The following is a 23,988-nucleotide window of genomic DNA, read 5'->3' as shown; positions in this document are numbered from 1 at the left end:
CCTGGAGGTGTCCCATGGAATTCCTGGAGGTGGCTCCCTGGGCTGGGGGACAAGGTGGGATGGGGCACAGCTTGGGCTGGATGGGCTGGGAGGGATTTTCCAGCCCCAGGGATTCCTCCCCTGCCCACCCCTTTCCTGGGTGGTTTCCTTGCAGCTTTGGGAGCGACGCAGGAGTTGCAAGCTCAGAGAGTTCAGACTGTGCAGTAATTGGGTGTTGCTGTGCGCAGCCTCTTTTCTCTCGAAAGGAACAATAATGTGTAGTTTTGGTGTCTTTCTTTCCGTGAGTCAGGTGGGTTTTTTTTCCTCAAAGCAGCCTTTTCAAAGTGTCAGAAACATTTCCACTCCTCGGGAAGACAAGTGCTCTCCTACCACCGCTTTTTAGCACTTCTCCAATTCAGTGTAGAAATGGGCAATTTCTAAATGTAGGAACGGGGGGTTTGTACAAAAACTCCCGAGCTCCAACTCACCTGTTAATTCAGGTTTGAATCCAGCACAGTTCCATTCTGTATTCACCATCTGAACCAGAAATATCCCGGTGTGCTTCTGTGGGAACGTGGGTGGCACAAGGATCCCGTGGGTCAGAATTCCCATTCCTGCCAGTGCTGCTCCCCAGGCTGCTGAAGAGCACGTTTCCCCAGCCCAGGGTGTTCTTGTGGTGCCTCAGCTGGGTTTGAGTGACCTGCCTTGCTCATCTCTTCGTTCTCTGCATTTCCATGCTGTGAACTGAGGCCAGTCAGCTCTCCCCAGCCTTTGGGCGGAGAAGGGGGATGTCCCCAGGCCGCTCCAGAGCTGTCATTAATGCCTCGCTTTGCTTTCCTGCCCTCGTGAGCACCTCCTGGCTGCCTGTGGTGCAGAAATGTTTGCCTCTGGTGTTCCCCTGTCCCCCTCAGCACCCTTGGGACTCCCAGTTCCACTTCCCTTTGCTGCAGGCACCAAAAGCTCTGATACCAATCCTCAGTCACAGCCCTGTCATTTTGTGCTGTTCCTGTCTCCTCTCTGCTCTTCTGTTCTTCTTCCTGATGTTGAAATGTCCTTTTTCCTGGTGTCGTTTCCTTTTCTGTTCCTTTTCTTTTGTTCCTTTTCCTTCTGTGAGCTGCCCAGTCATTCCGCTTCCCTTTTATTATTACCCTGGAAAACGCTATGATGCCACTGGAATTTCCCTGTTACCAGTCAAGATCTATTAAAAAATGGATATCAATAGGCCAAAAAAAACCTCGTCCAGCAGCTCTCCAGGGGCTCTCAGGGCCAAGTTGCCCAGCGTGCTGCCTTTGGAAACGTGTCTGCAGAGGACAGTGTGCTGCCACTTGAGGTTCTGGGCACAAATGCTGCTCCCTGCACGAGGATGAGTTGTCCCAGCAGCTGTGACTTCATCCCTGTCCCCGTCCTGAGGCCCAGGTCTGATCCTGAGTGGGGGCTGCTGCACTTGGTAGGAGAAGACACTGGCAGAGTTCCCTGGGGAGCTCTTGTAGACCCAGCTCGAGCTGAAATCCTCCCAAAACGCTGAGCTTTGCTTTGCACTCTGGAGTTTGTGCCTAAACAGGGGCTCCTTTTCCTGCTTGTGCCGCTTCAATTCCGTTACTTTGAGCCCAGTAACCAACCACCCGTGGTCCACAATGGGGATTTTTCTACCCAGTTACAAGATATCACCCAAACCCATGAAGAAGAAGGTGAAAAAGACTTAGCCTATACCCTAAATCTTCCATCTTGCTTTATATATATATATATATATAACCATATTCTAAAGCCTTAAGCTCTAAGTTTTTGCACCCTGTGATATCTCACACTTCTATCCAAACTCCATGCCCATTATCCCAGGGCTGTCACTCAATTTTGGAAGCCTTTTCCACAGCCTCAGGTCAAATGTAGTGTTTTCTTAAAGGTCCGTGCCTGTCAACATAAAAAGCCTAAAATTTCCAGCTTCCAGAGCTCCAACAGGGGCAGCCTTTGTCCATACCATTTTTCCTTTGGAGATCCTGGACTCACAGTTTTTACTTTTGCCAAGATGAATAGAGTTTGTGTCTCCCCCCAGCCCCGATTCCTCCTTTTCCATTTGGAATTGCTCTCTCTGCTGGATTGATCAGGGATTCGGGGTTCTGCAGGGATTTGGGGTGAGGGTGGATTCGTGGAGGGGTTCCTGGGTGGGTCGACACCTCCAGAGTTTGCCCTGGTGACACACTGAGCCGTGGTGACACCCAGCCCCTGCCGTGGGCACCCAGCTCTGGGATCGTGAGTGTCCCCACGCCAGCTCAGCCTCCGGAGCGTGTGTGAGCCTCTGCTCTGCCCCTGTGCCAGTGACTCATCCTCACCTTGGTGTCATTAGAGCGCGGTTATTTCTGTGCACCTCATTACAATGTGAAGGGATGGATCCCTGAGGAATTCCTCCCGGATCCTCCCCGCCAGGAGCCAGGCAGGTTTGTCTTGGGGCAGCACCCGAGTTCTGCTGGCTTTCAGGGGGATGTGGAGGCACAGATCCCAACCCCGAGCTGGGCTGGCCCCAAACCCTGCAGGGATCAACCCCAAACCCTGCAGGGATCAAACCCTACAGGCATCAACCCCAAACCCTGCAGGGATCAACCCCAAACCCTGCAGGGATCAAACCCAAACCCTGCAGGGGTCAACCCCAAACCCTGCAGGGATCAACCCCAAACCCTGCAGGGATCAAACCCAAACCTGCAGGGGTCAAACCCAAACCCTGCAGGGGTCAGCCCCAAACCCTGCAGGGATCAACCCCAAACCCTGCAGGGATCAACCCCAACCCCAAATCCTGCAGGGATCAACCCCAAACCCTGCAGGGATCAACCCCAAACCCAAACCCTGCAGGGATCAACCCAAACCCTGCAGGGATCAACCCCAACCCTGCAGGGATCAAACCCAAACCCTGCAGGGATCAAACCCAAAACCCTGCAGGGATCAACCCCAAACCCTGCAGGGATCAACCCCTACAGGGATCAAACCCAAACCCTACAGGGATCAAACCCAAACCCCGCAGGGATCAACCCCCAAACCCTGCAGGCATCAAACCCAACCCTGCAGAGGTCAAACCCAAACCCTGCAGACATCAAAACCCTACACGGATCAACCCCAAACCCTGCAGGGATCAAACCCTACAGGGATCAACCCCAAACCCTGCTGGATCAACCCCAAACCCTGCAGGGAACAAACCCAAACCCTGCAGGGATCAAACCCAAACCCTGCAGGGATCAACCCCAAACCCTGCAGGGATCAACCCCAAACCCTACAGGGATCAACCCCAAACCCTGCAGGGAACAACCCCAAACCCTGCAGGGATCAAACCCAAACCCTGCAGGGAACAACCCCAAACCCTGCAGGGATCAACCCCAAACCCTACAGGGATCAACCCCAAACCCTGCAGGGAACAACCCCAACCCTGCAGGGATCAACCCAAACCCGGCAGGAACAACTCCAAACCCTGCAGGGATCAAACCCTGCAGGGGAACAACACCAAACCCTGCAGGGAACAACCCCAACCCTGCAGGGAACAAACCCAAACCCTGCAGGGAACACCCCAACCCTGCAGGGAACAAACCCAAACCCTGCAGGGATCAACCCCAAACCCTGCAGTGGTCAACCCCAAACCTGCAGGGATCAACCCCAAACCCTGCAGGGATCAAACCCAAACCCTGCAGGGGTCACACCAAACCCTGCAGGGGTCAGCCCCAAACCCTGCGGGATCAACCCAAACCCTGCAGGGATCAACCCAAACCCTGCAGGGATCAACCCCAAACCCTGCAGGGATCAACCCTGCAGGGAATCAAACCCAAACCCTGCAGGGATCAAACCCAACCCTGCAGGGAACAAACCCAAACCCTGCAGGTTCCTCCTCGGGGGCTCTTCCCCAGCAGGGGCAGAGGGCTCTGTGCTGGCTGGGAGATTTCACGCCTCTGCCTCCCGGTCACGAGTGATCCTTTCAGACAGTCCATGGTGTCAGCAGCTCTCGGGCCTGCTGTCCCTGTGTGTGTCCCTGTGTGTGTCCCTGTGGGTGTCCCTGGCCATGGCTGTCCCAACCCCTTCATGCTTTGCCTTCACTGGGGCTCCTGGACGTGTCTCTTTTGTCTCCCCCGGCCCTTGGAAGGCCCGAGCTCTTTTTCCCTGCTGTGAAAAGGCAGCAGGGCTGATCCGGATTACCGAGGTTCTCCTTTGTTGTGGCTGTGTGGTTGTTCCCAGCTGGGGCTGCTGCATGCCCCAGCCTGCTCAGAGGCTCCCTGTGCAGAGCCGTTCGTGGGCCCGGGCTCTCATTGCCCAGGAGGAATTCCATCGGGGGCTTTTATGAAGCTGGAGCTGATCAGAGGCCGTAGTTGTGGTTCTTATCCCAGAGCTCTTTGGTGGGATGGTTCCCATCAGCACAGCCCCGAGTCCTGCCCCAGATCCGCCAGGAGTTCAGCACAGATGGGGGAAAGGAGATCCTGGAGATCATGCACCAAAGTGCTCATTGTCCCACGGCAGGGGAGCCAGGGATGGTCCTCAGGACATTGTGTCACCCCAGTCCTGCGTGTCCCTGCTGCCATGGCCGGGTGTGGGCAGCTCCTCCTCCACCCCCACCACTGCCTTTCCCCTTTTTTATGGCAGTTTTTCCTGAAAAATACTGGAGCAAGAGCAGCCCTTGGGCTGCATGGGCACATCCAGCAGAGCCCCTCTGCTGTCACAGGAGGGACCCAGGGAATGGCTTCCCAGTGCCCAGGGCAGGCTGGATGGGCTCTGGGGCAGGAATTGTTCCCTGGCAGGGTGGGCAGGGCTGGCACAGGGTGCCCAGAGCAGCTGGGGCTGCCCCTGGATCCTGGCAGTGCCCAAGGCCAGGCTGGACACTGGGTTGGAGCACCTGGGACAGTGGGAGGTGACCCTGGGACAGTGGGAGGTGTCCCTGGGACAGTGGGAGGTGTCCCTGGGGCAGTGGGAGGTGACCCTGCCATGGCAGGGGGGACACTGGATGAGTTTTGAGGTCCCTTCCCACCCAACCCATTCTGGCATTCCATGATCTGACCCTGTCATTGCTTTATTCCTGTTTCTGTGTCAGGAATGCTGATCCAGGGCCCCACTGACAGGTGACACAGAAGCTTTAGAACTTCATGGAAAAGGAAATCTTGCCAAGAAAACTGATTTTGGTGATTTGGACAGATCCCAAATTTGGTGTCTGAAGGCACAGACACAGGGAATTTTCATGGCAGGGCACTGACCCACAGCATCCTCAGTGAGCACAGCAGGAGACAATCCCGTGGTGGCAGTGCTGGGTCACTGACACTCCCAGAGGACGGTGCCTGGGACAGTGGGAGGTGTCCCTGGGACAGTGGGAGGTGTCCCTGCCGTGGCAGGGGTGGCACTGGATGGGATTTAGGCTCCCTCCAACCCAAACCACTCCAGGATTCCATGAATTTGAGCCTTTGCTATTTCCTGGGCATGGAGAGGGCCTCTGTGCCCTGTGTGAGCAGCAGGGATGGGCACACTCTGCTCACTCTGCTGCCCTTCAGCTCAGATGGAGTTCCCAGGCTGGTTTTTTTTTAAGGACAGGGAAATCAGAGCCGTGGCACTTCCCATGAAAGCAGGGAAATCCCAGGACAGGGAAATCAGCTGCTGGACTTGGATGCTCCCACAGTGAGAGGTTCTGCTCCTGCAGCCCTCCAGCAGCTCCCAGCCATGAGCCAGAGCCAAGCCAGAGGCCTGAAAACAAAACTGCAATAATTTTGGAAGATAACACTCAGGTTTCGCCTTTGTAATCCAAGCTGGTGGTGGCCCTGATGCTTTGGGAATGTTGAGCTGGAGCAGAGACTGGACAGAGCTAAGGGAATAAAGCAGGGATTTATTAAAAGGCCTTTAGAATCCACCTTGGGCAGCACAAGAGCCTGGCCAGGGCTGCACCAAGGTGGACCCAAAATGGTCACAAAAAGGACAAATGGTCACGAGGCCTGACACTTTTATAAATTTTGGTCCATTTGCACATTGGGGTTGAATTGTCCCATTCCAGCTCCAGGCTGTGAGGTCCCATCCTTCTTGTCCCTCCCTCCAGTCCACCCTTGGTTGTGTTTTTTGGGCCTGAAAGTTGTCCTTGGTGTGCATTTGGGGAAGGGTTTGTTTTGTGTTTGCTGTGTGCAGAGCTGGGTGACTCTGACTGTGAGCTCAGAGCTGCCCCTGGGCACCACAGAACCTGAAAAACACGTCAATCCTTGACACAACAAACCCCCACAGACCCGGGGCTAGCTCCCTTCCTTGGGAGGCTTTGGGGGAAGATCTCAGGGACAAGACAAAAGATCCTAAAGAGGCTCTTACCCCCGGGGCTGGTCCAAGCCGCTTTATTCTCAAATGGTTCCAGAGGTGCAGGAGGGGGAAAGAGGAAGAAAGAGGAAGAACAGGGCCTTCTCTCGTGTGAAAAACGAGATTCACTTTTTGGTAGATTTTAAGAAATAGGTTTTAATAAAAAGGTAAGACAATTAGGAGATAAGGAAAAAAAAGCAAAGTACGGTCGGTAGGGTGACTTGGCATTTAGCCAAGTCCACAAATTGCTATTTCACAGGCTTTCTTTAAATACTTTTTTTGTTGTATTAGTTTGTTGAATATTCTTTTTTTTTTATAAACTAGTTTCCATATTTTAGGGATTGTTTTGTATGGCCTTTTTTTGGGTTCGCTTTTTTAGAGCTGCGTGTTTCTGGGCTGTGTCTTCATCATCACCTCCAGATTGGGCCTTGGTCCGTGCTTTCTTCAGATGGGAGATGCTGATAGTTGGTGTATCAATAGCAGAGTCTTCTTTACATGTTCACTGGAGGTTATCCCAGCCAAACAGACAGTTTAAGCACATACTCTATCACTACTACCACTATCCCTAATTTTCTTTATTAACAGCAGAAATTAAAACTTATATCCTTACCACAAAGTTATTAATCATATATCTTGCGAAAAGCCAAGTTTATAATAGTCATTTATAACATCTCAGCTCCTGCTCAGGGGGGATGGCTGCACCTCAGCCAACTGGGCCAAGGAAGGGTCAAACTCCCCGGTGACAGGGTTCAGGGGTGCTGAGAGAAACGTGTGCCAGGAACGGGCTGTGCTGGTCCCCAACACCCATCCCTGTGCCATCCCTGTGCCATCCCTGTGCCATCCCTGTGCCAGGAACGGGCTGTGCTGGTCCCCAACACCCATCCCCGTGCCGGGAACAGGCTGTGCTGGTCCCCAACACCCATCCCTGTGCCGGGAACGGGCTGTGCTGGTCCCCAACACCCATCCCTGTGCCATCCCTGTGCCGGGAACGGGTTGTGCTGGTCCCCGACACCCATCCCCTGCTCCCGGCCATAACCCGCGCTGGGCTGGGCAGAGAACCGCCGGCCGGGAGGGGACACAGTGTGGACTCCTGCGGGGACACGGGATGGCCACACTGCTGTCCCCAGGCAGCTCCTGCCCTCCCTGGGGACAGGATTTGGGCACACTGCTGTCCCCAGGCAGCTGTCCCCAGGCAGCTCCTACCTTACCTGGGGACACGGGATGGCCACACTGCTGTCCCCAGGCAGCTCCCATCCCCTCTGGGGACACTGGGTGGTCACACTGCTGTCCCCAAGCAGCTCCCATCCCCTCTGGGGACACTGGGTGGTCACACTGCTGTCCCCAGGCAGCTCCCACCCTCTCTGGGGACACTGTGGCACAGCCACCCTGCAGGGCCGGGTTTATCCGGCTGGGGATTAAAGCTCAGAAGGAGAATTGCAGGAGGAGCTGAGCGGGGCCCCGGCAGTGGCCGAGCCCCTGGCACGGGGCTGTGCCGGCCTCTGCCACCCGCTGCTCAGTAAATGTTCTGCTTGTGCTTTTTTTTTTCTTGCTTACTTTTAGTAATTTGCTTGCTTTTAGCAGTGCAAATTTGCCGGTTAGACAATCTCAAACAAACGTCTGGGTGGCTTTAGCCAATGCATTAGGTTTAAATATCCTATGTATTTCCTATACATTTATGGATATACGTAGGGCATCCATAATATACCTAGGATATACATGTGTGTTATTGATATCCTGTGTATATCCATCAATATATAGAAATAAAAAATACGTATTATGTAGATATGATATATATGTAAATATCCTATGTATGTCCTGTATTTCCTTTCCTAACCCCAGAAAAGCCGTTTCCCACCTGTTCAGTTAGTGTGCCAGTAGATACTTGGCCAGTTCCAGAAGAAACTGATAGAACCATTCAAGGTCCACTCACAGGGCCAAGCGCATGGGATCTTTGGTCCCCAGTAGATCCGTGGTGGTTTGGTGGATTGGTGGATTGGTGGGTTGGTGGATTGATGGATTGATGGATTGGAGGATGGTGGATTGGAGGATGGTGGATTGATGGATTGGAGGATGGTGGATTGATGGATTGGTGCATTGGTGGATTGATGGATTGATGGATTGGTGCATTGGTGCATTGGTGGATTGATGGATTGATGGATTGGTGGATTGATGGATTGGTGGATTGGTGGATTGATGGATTGATGGATTGATGGATTGGTGCATTGGTGGATTGATGGATTGATGGATTGGTGGATTGGTGGATTGATGGATTGGTGGATTGGTGGATTGATGGATGGGTGGATTGATGGATTGGTGGATGATGGATTGGTGGATTGGTGCATTGGTGGATTGATGGATTGGTGCATTGGTGGATTGATGGATTGATGGATTTGTGGATTGATGGATTGGTGGATTGGCGGATTGGCGGATTGGCGGATTGATGGATTGGTGGATTGATGGATTGGTGGATTGGTGGATTGGTGGATTGATGGATTGGTGGATTGGTGGATTGATGGATGGGTGATTGATGGATTGGTGGATTGATGGATTGGTGGATTGGTGCATTGGTGGATTGATGGATTGGAGGATGGTGGATTGATGGATTGGTGGATTGATGGATTGATGGATGGGTGGATTGATGGATTGGTGGATTGATGGATTGGTGGATTGATGGATTGATGGATTGGTGCATTGGTGCATTGGTGGATTGATGGATTGATGGATTGGTGCATTGGTGGATTGATGGATTGATAGATTGATGGATTGGTGCATTGGTGGATTGATGGATTGATGGATTGGTGGATCCCTCACCTTCCCAATGCCTGGAGGATGTGCTGAGGCTCTGCCTGGGGACCCTGCCCTTGGCACGGGGGCTCCTCCTTTAATTTGGCACCAGTGGTGAGGCACTGAGGGGCTTTGGGGGGCACAGCCCTGGAACACAGAGCTGCCAGCTGTGCCCAGCAGAGCCAGCCCTGCACTCACACCCTGATGGAGTGTTGCATCGTGCTGCTGTGTGTCCCTGAGAGTGACCTGCTCCTCGGGGCTGATAAAGGGCTGACCATAAAGGAGAGGAGGTGGGAAATCCAAGGGCTGTTTCTTGTCTGCATCGTGGGGACAGCCTCCAATGTGTCCCAGGGACCAGAGCTGGAAGGGCTCCGAGGGCACAGGGTTTATAGGGCAGGTCTTGAGGATCCAGTAAGAATAGGAAAAAGTGGTGCAAAGGGGTAAATATGAACTGAGGAGACTAATGGGGTCCCAGGGGTGGACCACTGCAGCAAATGTAACCCAGTGGGCTTCAAGGGAAAGAAGAACATTCTGGCATGGGTGCATATATGGTTACAGGGTGACACAGACTTAACAAACCAATAGAGCAATGAAATATTAACGTGTCTGCAAAGGCCCATGGGAGGAAAGTTTTCCTCACCGTGACCTAAAAGGTTATCTTTCCCCATTTTCCTCCAGGGTTGAGGCACAGCCACCTTGGGGACAAGCCCCTGGGCCTCCACAGAGGAGAGCCAAAGGCTCCCTGTGCAGCTAGGTCCCCTCTCCTCCCCTCCCGTGTCACCCCAGGCCTCTGTGTGTCTGATTAATCTCAGATCATTCTCCCTGTGGGTTTTTGGTGGGACAGGCCGTGGGCTTGGATCGGGACTATCCCTGGCTGGCATTGCCGAGGGGTCGGGATGGGCAGGGATCCAAACCACAGCGCAGAATCCCAGGATCGCTGAGGCTGGGAAATCCCTCCCAGCCCATCCTGTCCAAGCTGTCCCCGACCCCCACATTGTCACCAGCCCTGAGTGCCACCTCCAGGAACTCCTGGGCCACCTCCAGGGATGGGGATCTAACCCTCCCTGGTCCTGAGCAGCCTTTCCGTGGGGCAATTCCTGCTGCTGGCCGCGGTGCAGCGTGCTGGTGGTGTTCGCAGTGCCTGCCCCACGGCCCCAGCCCCATCACACAGCCCAGGGCTGGCTGTCGGGGTGGCTGTCGGGGTGTCACAGCAGCCGTGTGCTCTGGGTGTGGGGAGCACAGCGGGGACAGGCAGGGCCGGGCTCCGGGGACCCGCTGCCGGACATGTGGGGCTGTGGGGCCTGTGGGGCTGTGGGGCCTGTGGGGCTGGGCCCTGTGGGGCTGGGCCCTGTGGGGCTGGGCACTATGGGGCTGGGGTCTGTGGGCTCTGTGGGCTCTGTGGGCTCTGTGGGCACTGTGGGTCCTGTGGGTCTGGGCCCTGTGGGCACTGTGGGCTCTGTGGGGCCTGGCTCTGTGGGCTCTGTGGGGCCGGGCTCTGTGGGCTCTGTGGGGCCTGGCTCTGTGGGCTCTGTGGGGCTGGGCTCTGTGGGGCTGTGGGGCTGGGCACTGTGGGCTCTGTGGGGCTGGGCACTGTGGGGCTGCGGGGCTGGGCTCTGTGGGGCCGGGCTCTGTGGGCTCTGTGGGGCCGGGCTCTGTGGGCTCTGTGGGGCCGGGCTCTGTGGGCACTGTGGGCCCTGTGGGGCCGGGCTCTGTGGGCTCTGTGGGGCTGGGCTCTGTGGGGCCTGGCTCTGTGGGCTCTGTGGGGCCGGGCACTGAGGGCTCTGTGGGCGCTGTGGGGCCGGGCTCTGTGGGCTCTGTGGGCACTGTGGGCGCTATGGGGCTGGGCTCTATGGGCTCTGTGGGGCCGGGCTCTGTGGGCACTGTGGGCCGTGTGGGGCCGGGCTCTGTGGGGCCGGGCCCTGCCGCCCTGCCTCCGTTGCCATGAAACTGTCCCTGCGTTCGGCTTTCCCCGGCGGTTTTATTAATGCCTCACAAAGGTTATTAGCCTTCCCCACTAATGAGCCTTTCATGTGTTCCTTGGCGTGCCCGCTCCGGGAGGCGGCTGCCGCCGGGAGCCCACGGAGGCCGGGGAAATTCAATTTCGCTGCAACAATCGGGTTAGCAGCCCCGGCTGCGGGTGGGGGGGCTGCTTTAGGGGCCTCCTTTGCTGGTTTAAATATTTCCCTCAAAGAGTGTTTGCAGGGAGGGGGTTGGATTATTTTTAGCGCACGCTTCGATCGAGCTGGAATTATTCAGGCGGCAGCAGCAGCAGTTTCATGCGCAGCGCTGGGAAGGGCTTCTCCTCCCTTCCTGGTTAACGTAAATAATTGTTCAATTACTGGTGGGGAAAAAAAAAAAAAAAAAAAAAAAAAAAAAAAAAAAAAGAAAAAGTCAAATGGTAACACGCAGCCCCAAATCGTGGAGAACTCCCTGGCAGGGAAGTGGCAGCCCTGTGACTGTACTTGTGATGTGGGTGCGGGAGAGGCTCTGGGCTCTGGGCTCTGGGCTCTGGCTCTGGCTCTGGGCTCTGGGCTCTGAATTCTGGGCTCTGGGCTCTGAGCTCTGGCTGGGCTCTGGGCTCTGGGCTCTGAATTCTGGGCTCTGAATTCTGGGCTCTGGCTCTGGGCTCTGGGCTCTGGGCTCTGGGCTCTGAGCTCTGGGCTGGGCTCTGGGCTCTGGGCTGGGCTCTGAGCTCTGGGCTGGGCTCTGGGCTCTGAATTATGGGCTCTGAATTCTGGGCTCTGGGCTCTGGGCTCTGGGCTCTGGGCTCTGGGCTCTGAGCTCTGGGCTGGGCTCTGGGCTCTGAATTATGGGCTCTGGGCTCTGGGCTCTGGGCTCTGGGCTCTGGGCTGGGCTCTGGGCTCTGGGCTCTGAATTATGGGCTCTGAATTCTGGGCTCTGGGCTCTGGGCTCTGGGCTCTGAGCTCTGGGCTGGGCTCTGGGCTCTGGGCTCTGGGCTCTGGGCTGGGCTCTGGGCTCTGGGCTGGGCTCTGGGCTCTGAGCTCTGGGCTGGGCTCTGGCTCTGGGCTGGGCTCTGGGCTCTGGGCTGGGCTCTGGGCTCTGGGCTGGGCTCTGGGCTGGGCTCTGGGCTCTGGGCTCTGGGCTCTGGGCTCTGGGCTCTGGGCTCTGGGCTGGGCTCTGGGCTCTGAGCTCTGGGCTGGGCTCTGGGCTCTGGGCTGGGCTCTGGGCTGGGCTCTGGGCTCTGGGCTGGGCTCTGGGCTCTGGGCTGGGCTCTGGGCTCTGGGCTGGGCTCTGGGCTGGGCTCTGGGCTCTGGGCTCTGGGCTCTGGGCTCTGGGCTCTGGGCTCTGGGCTCTGGGCTGGGCTCTGGGCTCTGAGCTCTGGGCTGGGCTCTGGGCTCTGGGCTGGGCTCTGGGCTGGGCTCTGGGCTCTGGGCTCTGGGCTCTGGGCTCTGGGCTGGGCTCTGGGCTCTGGGCTCTGGGCTCTGGGCTCTGGGCTCTGAGCTCTGGGCTGGGCTCTGGGCTCTGGGCTCTGGGCTCTGGGCTGGGCTCTGGGCTCTGGGCTCTGGGCTCTGGGCTGGGCTCTGGGCTCTGAGCTGGGCTCTGGGCTCTGGGCTCTGGGCTCTGGGCTCTGGGCTCTGGGCTGGGCTCTGGGCTCTGGGCTCTGGGCTCTGGGCTCTGGGCTGGGCTCTGGGCTGGGCTCTGGGCTCTGGGCTCTGGGCTCTGGGCTGGGCTCTGGGCTGGGCTCTGGGCTCTGGGCTCTGGGCTCTGGGCTGGGCTCTGGGCTCTGGGCTCTGGGCTGGGCTCTGGGCTGGGCTCTGGCTCTGGGCTCTGGGCTCTGGGCTCTGGGCTCTGGGCTCTGGGCTGGGCTCTGGGCTGGGCTCTGGGCTCTGGGCTCTGGGCTCTGGGCTCTGGGCTCTGGGCTGGGCTCTGGGCTGGGCTCTGGGCTCTGGGCTGGGCTCTGGGCTCTGGGCTCTGGGCTCTGGGCTCTGGGCTCTGGGCTGGGCTCTGGGCTCTGGGCTCTGGGCTCTGGGCTGGGCTCTGAGCTCTGGGCTCTGGGCTCTGGGCTCTGGGCTCTGGTTTCTGAGCTCTGGGCTCCAAGCTCTCTGCTCTAAGCTCTGGGCTCTGGGCTCTGGTTCTGAGCTCTGGGCTCCAAGCTCTCTGCTCCAAGCTCTAAGCTCTGGGCTCTGAGCCCCACTGGCTCCACGCTGTCCCCATGCTCCCCGCAGCCCCTGAGCCCCCAGAGCTGTAAGGACAAGACCCAGCCCTGCTCCAACCGGCCCAGCAGCATTCCAGCTCCTGTCACAGCCCCAGGGCAGTCGATGGGAGCAGGGAGAAGCAGCCCAGGGGGAGCATCCCCTGAGTGCAGACACTCCAGAGCAAACTCCTGCTCCCTCCCGTGCAGCGTAGGCTGGATGAGCCTCATGCAAAGCAGCTTTAAATGTGGTTGGAAAAGGGTGGGTTTTCCCCCCTCCCTCCCAAAATCAGTTGTCAAGGGTATTCTGTTAAAATAGAAAGACGTGTAAATTGAAATTCCTCTGTAGTTCATTATTTCTGTCCTGAATTAATTACTATTCAGTCTTCCTGCGAGGGACTTGGATTTGCTCTTGGCTTCAGGCAGGAGATTGCTGGGCCTTGGAGATGGGCACGAGAGCTCAAACCCGAGGTGTTTTCCAGCCTGAACTACTGGGAGGTTCCATGAAAAACGGCAGGGATACTTGGAGGAGAAAGCTGGGGCTGCTCCATCCCTGGAAGTGTTCCAGGCCAGGTTTGGGGCTCAGGCCTGGGACAGTGGGATGAGCTTTAAGGTCCCTTCCCAGCCCTTGGTTTTGGGGTTCTGTGAATCCCAAGGAGGCTGCTGGGGAACCTCATGGTGGCTGAAGCTCTGGCTCACCCGGCAGTGCTGAGGGACCTGGGGCAGGGGGGCAGAGCACGTTCAGGGGTCTGCAGGCACAGCAAAGCCAGCGGCAGAGGAGGGAGGAGCTGCCCTGCAGAACCAGCAGCCCCAAAGTGGTGCTGCAAACTCACTGCAGGGCTGAGGACAGCCTGGTTCTCAGAGCTGTCCATAAACATCTGCCAGGAGGGGATTGTGGAGAGCAGAGGCAGCTGGGGCGGCCGAGCAGTTTCCTTACAGCTGCATTCCCCCACGGCTCTGCTCCTCCCCTGCTAAACAGCAGCTCTGCAGAAACGGCACCTGGAGCCGCAGAAAACACAACTTTTGGGTTTTTTAATGGCAAGAACTGTGAGATTTCTGTAGCCTTCCAGTGTGTTGGTGCTGTGGTAGTCTGGTCACAGAGCCAGCAGATCCTGGGGTGGTTTGGGTGGGAAGGGATCTTAAACCTCATCTCATTTCACCCCTGCCATGGCAAGGACACCTCCCACTGTCCCAGGGTCACCTCCCACTGTCCCAGGGACACCTCCCACTGTCCCAGGTGCTCCAACCCCAGTGTCCAGCCTGGCCTTGGGCACTGCCAGGGATCCAGGGGCAGCCCCAGCTGCTCTGGGCACCCTGTGCCAGCCCTGCCCACCCTGCCAGGGAAGGTTTTTCCCTCATGGAGAGCATTTGGGGCATGATGAGATGTTTACTTGTCTAAACTGCTTATCTGAAACCTGCTGGCTCTTGGGTTGTGGTGTGTGCAAGATCCTCATCACTTTAACCTGTTCCTAGGAAGAAGTTCCATATTAAAATGGAACAGAGCAGCTGGGGCTGCCCCTGGATCCCTGGCAGTGCCCAAGGGCAGGCTGGACACTGGGGTTGGAGCATCTGGGACAGTGGGAGGTGACCCTGGGACAGTGGGAGGTGTCCCTGGGACAGTGGGAGGTGTCCCTGCCGTGGCAGGGGTGGCACTGGGTGGACTCTGAAGTCTTTTCCCACTCAAACCAGTCTGTGATGTTTCTGTGATAAAATCAGTCTGTGGATTTCTGAGTTTCTCAGTGAGCACCTCGAGGTTCAGGGACTTCTGCTGGGGGTCTTTGGTTCAATTTTCCACTTGAAGCAGATGAACTCGATGATTGGACTCAGCTAAAGGTCTTCACTAGGTCAAGTTAGTTCTGGCTTCACGTGGCTTTGGAAAGCTCTGAGGGCTGGGGGTCCTGTCCCTGTCTGGGGCAGCTCTTCCAGTGTCCATGTCCCACTGACCCTGTTGGAGCTCCTGTGAGGAGCCTGGAGAGGAGGAGGTGGAAGGAAAATAAAAAGGGAAATAAAAGGGGAATAAAAGGGAAATGTAGCTGTGTTTGTCTGTCCCCTCCTGGCCCAGCAGGAAGCAGAGCACCTTTCCAGAGGTGCATGGTCACACATCACCTGGGGGCTCTGCCTGGATTTGGGACAGGAATTCCCACGGCAGTGGCTGAACTGGCTGCTCAGAGGGCTGCTGGGGCCTCCTTGCAGGGCACCTTGCTCCAAAAAGGTGCTCCAAAGCCCCTCCAAGGCTCCTTCCAACCCCATTTTTTGAAGGCTTTTTTCACCCCGTTCCCGTTTAAAACCTCCCTCTGTCAGTGGTTGTAGAAAATTCGGCAGCAGCTCCCAGAGGGTGGGGGAGCTCCAGCTCAGCTGCTGGGGGCAGGAGGTGATGGTGAAACAGCGTCTTGGAGAGCTGCTGGAAGCTCTGATGGGCACTGCTTCCCTTCCATCCAACCCTTCCTCTGGAGCTGCTGCGTGCTCGGGGCACAGCCCGGCCGCTTTTCCCTGGAAATGACATTTTAGGTGAAACCTCACAGCTCTTGTGTACTAGACTCGGTGAGCCAGGGACAATAAATCCAAGTTGGCTCCCAAACATTTCAGGAGCCGGGTCAGAGGTTTCCTTCGTGGTTTTTCTAAATTGAAATCCATCTTCTGTGTCCTCCCCGGTGCAGCTTCCAGGAAGGACATGCGATGAGCCAGTAATTCCTGGATTTTCTGGGGCTGCAGCTCCAAACCAGAGCCAGGGGGGAGTTTACAAAGCTGTTCAGCTCTACCTGGGCTCTGTTTACAAAAGGCATCCTGGAGTTTCCCACCCTGGGAGCTCCGTGGAGGAGCTGAACCAACAGCCCTGGCACAGGCTTGTTCCAGCAGATCCACAGGGACACCCCAGCTCCAGGGATTCTTGGGCCTTGGAACAGCCTCAAGCTGCCCCAGGGCAGGCTCAGGTTGGATTTGGGGAACAATTCCTTCCTGGAAATGGTGCTCAAAGCCGGGCAGGGGTGGAGTCCCCATCCCTGCAGGGATTTAAAGCCCAGTGGATGTGGCACTTGGGGACAGAGGTCACTGGTGGCCTGGGCAGTGCTGGGGGATGATTGCACTCGGTGATTTTCGAGGGTTTTTCCAGCCCCAGTGATCTGTGCAATCCATAATTGTGTCGTTCCCTCCACTGCAGAAGGAGGTTTGGGTGTGAGCTGTTTGTCCTCTGTGCAGCCCCTCCTCACTCAGCCTGGGGAGCCCCCGAGTGTCCCCAGAGGGTCCCGTGGGGCTGTGCCAGCTCAGTGCCCAGCCCTGCAGGGGCACAGCTCCGTGTCCTCCCACACGGGCTGGCACAGCCCTGCTGCACCAGGTGCCTTTGCTCTCTCTGCACACCGGCTGCTTTCTAGGACTGGTTTCGGTGCGTTCAGCCGGGGCTGAGGCTCCTTGTTTGTCACCATCAGTGTCGCAGTGAGAGGCTGTTTGTCACAGTGAGAGGCTGCCCTGGGGGAAGGGACCTCAGAGCTCCTGTTCCACACCCTGCCCAGGGCAGGGACCCTTTCCAGCAGCCCAGCTTGCCCAGATTTCCATCCTTGCCCCTTCCCCGTGTCCTCCGGCCTTGTGGCAGCAGAGAGCCCTGGGCTGGGGGTGGCACAGAGGTGTCAGTGGGAGGAAATGCCACCTCACAGGTTCCAGTTGCTGCTCTCTGCGCTTGTGGCCAAGGCCAGGCTTCTCCTGGGTGACACTCGGGGTCCAGGGAAGGGACACTGGCATGGGGGACTTCACATGCTGCATGAAGTACAGGAGGGGACATCAATACAGAAAAGAGATGCCTTTCACTTTCCCTTTCCCTCTCCCTTTCCCTCTCCCTCTCCCTTTCCCTCTCCCTCTCCCTTTCCCTTTCCCTTTCCCTCTCCCTTTCCCTTTCCCTTTCCCTTTCCTTTTCCCTTTCCTTTTCCCTTTCCCTTTCCCTCTCCCTTTCCCTTTCCTTTTCCCTTTCCTTTTCCCTTTCCTTTTCCCTTTCCCTCTCCCTCTCCCTCTCCCTTTCCCTTTCCCTTCCCTCTTAGCTTTTTCTTTATTTCTCTTCTATTTCTTTTCTTTTCTCTGGAAAGCTCCCCCCTGAGCTCCTTATCTCCAGGCTCAGCCCCTTTCCCAGCTCCCTCAGCCTCTCCTGGGGCTCCAGTCCCTTCCCAGCTCCATTCCCTGCCCTGGGCACGCTCCAGCCCCTGCAGGTGTCCCTTGTCAGGAGGGGCCCAGAGCTGCCCCCAGCACTGGAGGTGTCCCAGCAGTGCCAGCACAGGGGACAGGTGGCCCTGCTGCCACCCCAGAGGTGGCACAGCCCAGCTCAGCTCTGCTGGGCCCCTCCTTGCCATGGCTCAGGTGGGGTCAGGTTGTGCCGTGAGCAGGAAGGAGCCATCACCCTCCAAGATCCTTTTCAGCCCAGGGAGGCTCTTGCAGGTCCCTTTTCCATCCTGGACCTGTCCACCCCCAAAGGCTGTGGCCACGTGTGGTGACTGTGGCCTTGGAGAGATCATCCAAGGCATCATCCATGAGGAGATGGGATTATTTCCTCCTGGAGAGGTTTGGGACAGTCCCTGCAGCAGCCACACAGATGTGCAGCTGGAGCTCAGCCCGTGGGGTTTGGGGCTGGGCTCTGCTCCCAGGGAACAGGCACAGGACAGGAGGCAATGGCCAGGGCAGGGAGAGGTTGGATTTTGGGAACAATTCCTCCCTGGAAAGGACAGTCCAGCCCTGGCACTGCTGCCCGGGGCAGGGGGCGATTCCCCATCCCTGGAGGGATTTCCAGGCCTGTGGATGTGACACTTGGGGACAGGGGTCAGCGGTGGCCTGGGCAGTGCTGGGGATGATGGACTCAGTGGTCTCACAGTGCTTTTCCAGCCTCAATGGCTCCACGGCTCCACAATTCCAACCTTTCTTCGGGAGCAGTGGGGGCTGCACCCCGGGAGCTGCACGAGGAGGGGGACACAGCCCTGTCCCCTTGTCCCCATCCCCCTCAGGATGTGCCGTGGCTGTGACCTCAGGGGCTGCTCTCACAATCACTGTGTTTTCCAGGAACAGCATCATGAGCTGCTCCGCTGGCCGTGGAATGCAAATGGGCCCCGCCAGCTGCTGCCGAGCGCTTAGAGACCATTAAAAATGAGAAATCCGAGTCTTCGGGCACTTTCTCGAAGAACTGTCAGTGCAGACAGAGTGTCTCAAAGAGGAATGTGGGCCACAAAAGGATCTGGATGTGACAGGAGTGGGCACTGCCAGCCTGGGCGTGTCTGGGGGTCACAGTGTCCCTTGAGCACACCTGGAGTGAGGGGACAGAGGGACAAGGGGCAGGGCTGGATCTGGGGCAGGAATTGTTCCCTGGCAGGGTGGGCAGGGCTGGCACAGGGTGCCCAGAGCAGCTGGGGCTGCCCCTGGATCCCTGGCAGTGCCCAAGGCCAGGCTGGACACTGGGGTTGGAGCACCTGGGGCAGTGGGAGGTGACCCTGGGACAGTGGGAGGTGTCCCTGGGGCAGTGGCAGGTGTCCCTGCCATGGCAGAGGTGGCACTGGAGGAGATTTAGGGTCCTTTCCCACCCAAACCAGTCTGGGATTCAATGACCTGCAAAGCCCACGGTGGCCAAGGTGGGGACACGGGAGCTGGGCTGAGCTGGTGACACGCTGTGAAATTTGTCCCCTCTCAGCTGAGGCAGCTGTGGTTTGGGGCACAGAGTCAGCACTGAGATCTGCCTCCAGGAGCTGAGCTCTCACCTCTCCACCTGGAATGTGCCCAGGGAGGGTTGGATCCCCATCCCTGGAGGTGTCCAGGGAATTCCTGGGTGTGACACTCAGTGCTCTGGGCTGGGGACAAAGTGACCATTGGGCACAGCTGGGAACTAATGATCTTGGAGCTCTTTTCCACCCTCAGGGATTCTGGGATTCTAAAGAACAAAAGGTCTGTGACTTTTCCTTTCCCCACACCTGCCACCATCCATAGTGTCCAGGGGTAACAGGAGCAGTGCTGAGAGTGCCAGGGCACGAGCTGAGACCTGGGGGATGAGCCTCAAACCAGAAAATATTCAAACCAGAAAATACTCAAACCAGAAAATATTCAAACCAGAAAATATTGAAAACAGAAAATATTCAAAACAGAAAATATTCAAAACAGAAAATACTGAAAACAGAAAATATTCAAACCAGAAAATATTCAAACCAGAAAATACTCAAACCAGAAAATACTGCCAGCCCCTCCTCTGCTCCCTCCTGGGGAAGGGACAGCCCTGGTCCTGGCCCATCTCTGGTGCAGGAGTTTGGTTCGGGTTTCTCACTTTTCCATGTCCCCTGAGTGGCTGCTGAGGCTCAGTCTGGGAGGAAGAGGAGGAAGAGGAGGCCAGAGTCAGTTCCTCCAAGCCAGAGCCATGGGACAGGTGACAGTTGCCATTGTCCCGTCCCTGTCCCACGGCCTGCACTGGGAGCACTCCAGGCTTTTGCCCCAAATTTAAGCAAACTCAGAGACTCTCACCTTTTTCTGTGCCTTTTGGGGTGGTTTGATCCGGTGTTTGGGGGCCGGGACGCTGCCGGTGTGGCACATTGGGGTTGACATTTCCTGGGAGAAGCTCTGCTCACTGCCCACAGCCCTGTCCCCTCCACTGTGGCACGGGGACACGTGGCTGATGTCTCTCAGTCCCCAGTCATTAATGCAGTTTGGACGTGACAGTGTTCCACGTGGCCGGGTTTGGTGTTTGTGCAAACAGCGGCGAGGGATGAGCGGAGCTGCGGCCACCCCCGGCAGCAGCCCTGTCCCTGGAGCTCCTGTGGCACTGGCGCTGTCACCACTGCACAGGGCACTGGTGGTGTCACCACTGCACAGGGCACTGGCGCTGTCACCATTGCAAAGGGTGCTGGTGGTGTCACCGTGTCTGGGGTGCTGGTGGTGTCACCACTGCACAGGGCACTGGTGGTGTCACCATTGCAAAGGGTGCTGGCGGTGTCACTGTGTCTGGGGTGCTGGTGGCGTCACCATTTCTGGGGTGCTGGCAGTGTCACCATTTCTGGGGTGCTGGCAGTGTCACTTTGTCTGGGGCACTGGCAGTGTCACCATTTCTGGGGCACTGGCAGTGTCACCATTTCTGGGGTGTTGGCAGTGTCACTGTGTCTGTGGCACTGGTGGTGTCACCACTGCGCAGGGCACTGGCACTGTCACCATTGCAAAGGGTGCTGGTGGTGTCACCATGTCTGGGGTGCTGGCAGTGTCACTGTGTCTGAAGTGTTGGCGGTGTCACCATTTCAGGGGTGCTGGTGGTGTCACCATTTCTGGGGCACTGTCACTGTGTGTAGGGTGCTGGCAGTGTCACCATGTCTGGGGTGTTGGCAGTGTCACTGTGTCTGGGGCACTGGCAGTGTCACCATTTCTGGGGTGCTGGCAGTGTCACCGTGTGTAGGGTGCTGGCAGTGTCACTGTGTCTGAAGTGTTGGCGGTGTCACCATTTCAGGGGTGCTGGTGGTATCACCATTTCTGGGGTGCTGGCAGTGTCACCATTGCAAAGGGTGCTGGCAGTGTCACTTGTCTGGGGTGCTGGTGGTGTCACCATTTCCGGGGTGTTGGCAGTGTCACCGTGCGTAGGGTGCTGGCAGTGTCACTGTGTCTGAAGTGTTGGTGGTGTCAGCATTTCTGGGGCACTGTCACTTTGTCTGGGGCACTGGCAGTGTCACCGTGTGTAGGGTGCTGGCAGTGTCACTGTGTCTGTGGCACTGGTGGTGTCACCACTGCACAGGGCACTGGTGGTGTCACCATTGCAAAGGGTGCTGGCAGTGTCACCATTTCTGGGGTGTTGGCAGTGTCACTGTCTGAAGTGTTGGCAGTGTCACTTTGTCTGGGGCACTGGCAGTGTCACCATGTGTAGGGTGCTGGCAATGTGACCGTGTCTGGAGCACTGGCAGTGTCACCATTTCTGGGGTGTTGGCAGTGTCACCTTGTGTAGGGTGCTGGCAGTGTCACCGTGTCTGTGGTGCTGGTGGTGTCACCATTCCGTGGGCACTGGTGGTGACATCATGTCTGGGGTGCTGGTGACATCACTGCTGTGCAGGAAGCCGGGGGTGTCACCGCCGTGAGAGGTGCTGGCAGTGTCACCATTGCACAGGATGCTGGCAGTGTCACCATGCCCAGGGTCTCGGCAGTGTCACCATGCACAGGGTGCTGGCAATGTCACCATGCCCAGGTACCAGCAGTGTCACCATGCACAGGGTCCCGGCAGTGTCCCCTCAGTGTCCCCTCAGTATCCCCAGCAGTGTCCCCACAGTGTCCCCACAGTGTCCCCGGCCCTGTTGCCCCGGTGACAGCCACACGTCCCCGGGAGTGGAGCACGAAGTGGCCGAGGACAAGTCCCGAGCCAAAGGCACAGAGCCCAGGAGCTCCAGCCTCAGAGCCTTAGGAGGTGGCCCAGAACACTGCTGAGATGGGACTGTGGGGACAGGGACAGGGACAGGGACAGGGACAGGGACAGGCTGGGAGAGCTGGGGGTGCTCACCTGGAGAGGAGAAGGCTCCAGGGAGAGCTCAGAGCATCTTCCAGGGCCTAAAGGGGCTCCAGGAGAGCTGCAGAGGGACTGGGGACAAGGGCTGCAGGGACAGGAGCCAGGGAATGGCTTCCCAGTGCCCAGGGCAGGGCTGGATGGGCTCTGGGGCAGGAATTGTTCCCTGGCAGGGTGGGCAGGGCTGGCACAGGGTGCCCAGAGCAGCTGGGGCTGCCCCTGGATCCCTGGCAGTGCCCAAGGCCAGGCTGGACACTGGGGTTGGAGCACCTGGGACAGTGGGAGGTGACCCTGGAGCAGTGGGAGGTGACCCTGGGACAGTGGGAGGTGGCCCTGCCATGGCAGGGGTGACACTGGGTGGGATTTTAGGTCCCTCCCAGCCCAATCCACTCCGGGGTCCCGTGTCCCCAAGGTGCTGGGGCTGTGACCCTGAGCAGACAAATCCTGTGGGATGCAGCTCCAGGGGATTAAAGGAAAAAATCTGAGCTCAGGGAGAGCTGCAGAGGGTCTGGGGACAAGGAGGGACACGACACAGCCCCCAGGGATGTCCCTCACCTCTGAGGGGACACCAGAAGCCGTGTTGGGGACAGCACTGTCACCTCTGCTGCTCCTCAGGGGGTTGGGATGGCGCAGCAGGAATGGGGCAGATGGAACTGGAAGAAAATGTAAAATGAGATCTAAAAATCCACTCTTTCAGCAACAGGTCAAAATAAATGAATATATCTAAAATATACAAGTGTAAAAATAAAAAACTATATTAAAATACATAAAATATCTATGTATGCAATACAAAAAAATCTACATATGTAATACATGAATATCTAAATAGGTGTAAATATATACAATGTATAAATTTACATACGTAAATATCTATAAATATATATGTAGATTTACATATAAATATATGTAATATATTACATCTAGAAATCTAGAAATCTGTAATAGATATCTAATATGTCATATATGTGAATATGTAAATATATATTAACATATTTAAATAAATATAAAAGTGTATATGTAAATGAATATATAAATATCTACTTATGTAAGATATGAATATATAAATGCATAAAACTTACAAAGCGCACGATTTTATAAAAACATGTCAAAATGGACAAAAATAGATAAAAACTAAATAAAATAGATTAAAATAGATTAACTTAGATAAAAACAGATAAAAATGGATAACATTTGATAAAAATAATAATAAAAACCAGATAAAATTAGGGGGAAATAGATTAAAATCGATAAAAATTAAAAATAACTTCATGAAGTTCTGCCCTCGTTGTGCCACCACCTCCCTCAGCACCTCTGGCCTGAGCATCACATCCCTGCTGGGGCTGGGGACCCATCTGTCTGTCTGTCTGTCAGTCTGTCTGTCTGTCAGTCAGTCTGTCTGTCAGTCTGTCTGTCAGTCTGTCTGTCTGTCAGTCTGTCTGTCTGTCAGTCTGTCTGTCAGTCTGTCAGTCTGTCTGTCAGTCTGTCTGTCAGTCTGTCAGTCTGTCTGTCAGTCAGTCTGTCTGTCTGTCAGTCAGTCTGTCTGTCAGTCTGTCTGTCAGTCTGTCAGTCTGTCAGTCTGTCTGTCTGTCTGTCTGTCTGTCTGTCTGTCAGTCTGTCTGTCAGTCAGTCTGTCTGTCAGTCAGTCTGTCAGTCTGTCAGTCTGTCTGTCTGTCAGTCTGTCAGTCTGTCAGTCTGTCTGTCAGTCAGTCTGTCTGTCAGTCTGTCAGTCTGTCTGTCTGTCTGTCTGTCTGTCAGTCTGTCTGTCTGTCAGTCTGTCTGTCTGTCTGTCTGTCAGTCAGTCTGTCTGTCAGTCTGTCTGTCAGTCTGTCTGTCTGTCAGTCTGTCTGTCTGTCAGTCTGTCTGTCAGTCAGTCTGTCTGTCAGTCTGTCTGTCTGTCTGTCTGTCTGTCTGTCAGTCTGTCTGTCAGTCTGTGTGTCTGTCAGTCTGTCTGTCAGTCTGTCTGTCTGTCAGTCTGTCTGTCAGTCTGTCAGTCTGTCTGTCTGTCAGTCTGTCTGTCTGTCAGTCTGTCTGTCAGTCTGTCAGTCTGTCTGTCTGTCTGTCTGTCTGTCTGTCTGTCTGTCAGTCTGTCTGTCAGTCTGTCAGTGTGTCTGTCTGTCTGTCTGTCTGTCTGTCTGTCTGTCTGTCAGTCTGTCTGTCAGTCTGTCAGTCTGTCTGTCTGTCTGTCTGTCTGTCTGTCTGTCTGTCTGTCAGTCTGTCTGTCTGTCAGTCTGTCTGTCAGTCTGTCAGTCTGTCTGTCTGTCTGTCTGTCTGTCTGTCTGTCAGTCTGTCTGTCAGTCTGTCAGTCTGT

General features: G+C 56.2%; 1 protein-coding gene across 1 annotated transcript in view; it reads left to right on the top strand.

The window, feature by feature from the left end:
• Nucleotides 1-23,988, top strand: part of DTNB (dystrobrevin beta) — a 177,956-nt gene that overhangs the window by 138,324 nt on the left and 15,644 nt on the right. The window lies entirely within an intron of this gene.

The sequence above is a fragment of the Sylvia atricapilla genome, chromosome 3 (genome assembly GCF_009819655.1).
Source record: "Sylvia atricapilla isolate bSylAtr1 chromosome 3, bSylAtr1.pri, whole genome shotgun sequence".
In the NCBI taxonomy this organism is placed as follows: domain Eukaryota; kingdom Metazoa; phylum Chordata; class Aves; order Passeriformes; family Sylviidae; genus Sylvia; species Sylvia atricapilla.
The sequence above is the reverse complement of the archived record's forward strand: the minus strand, read 5'-3'. Positions and strand labels throughout refer to the sequence as shown.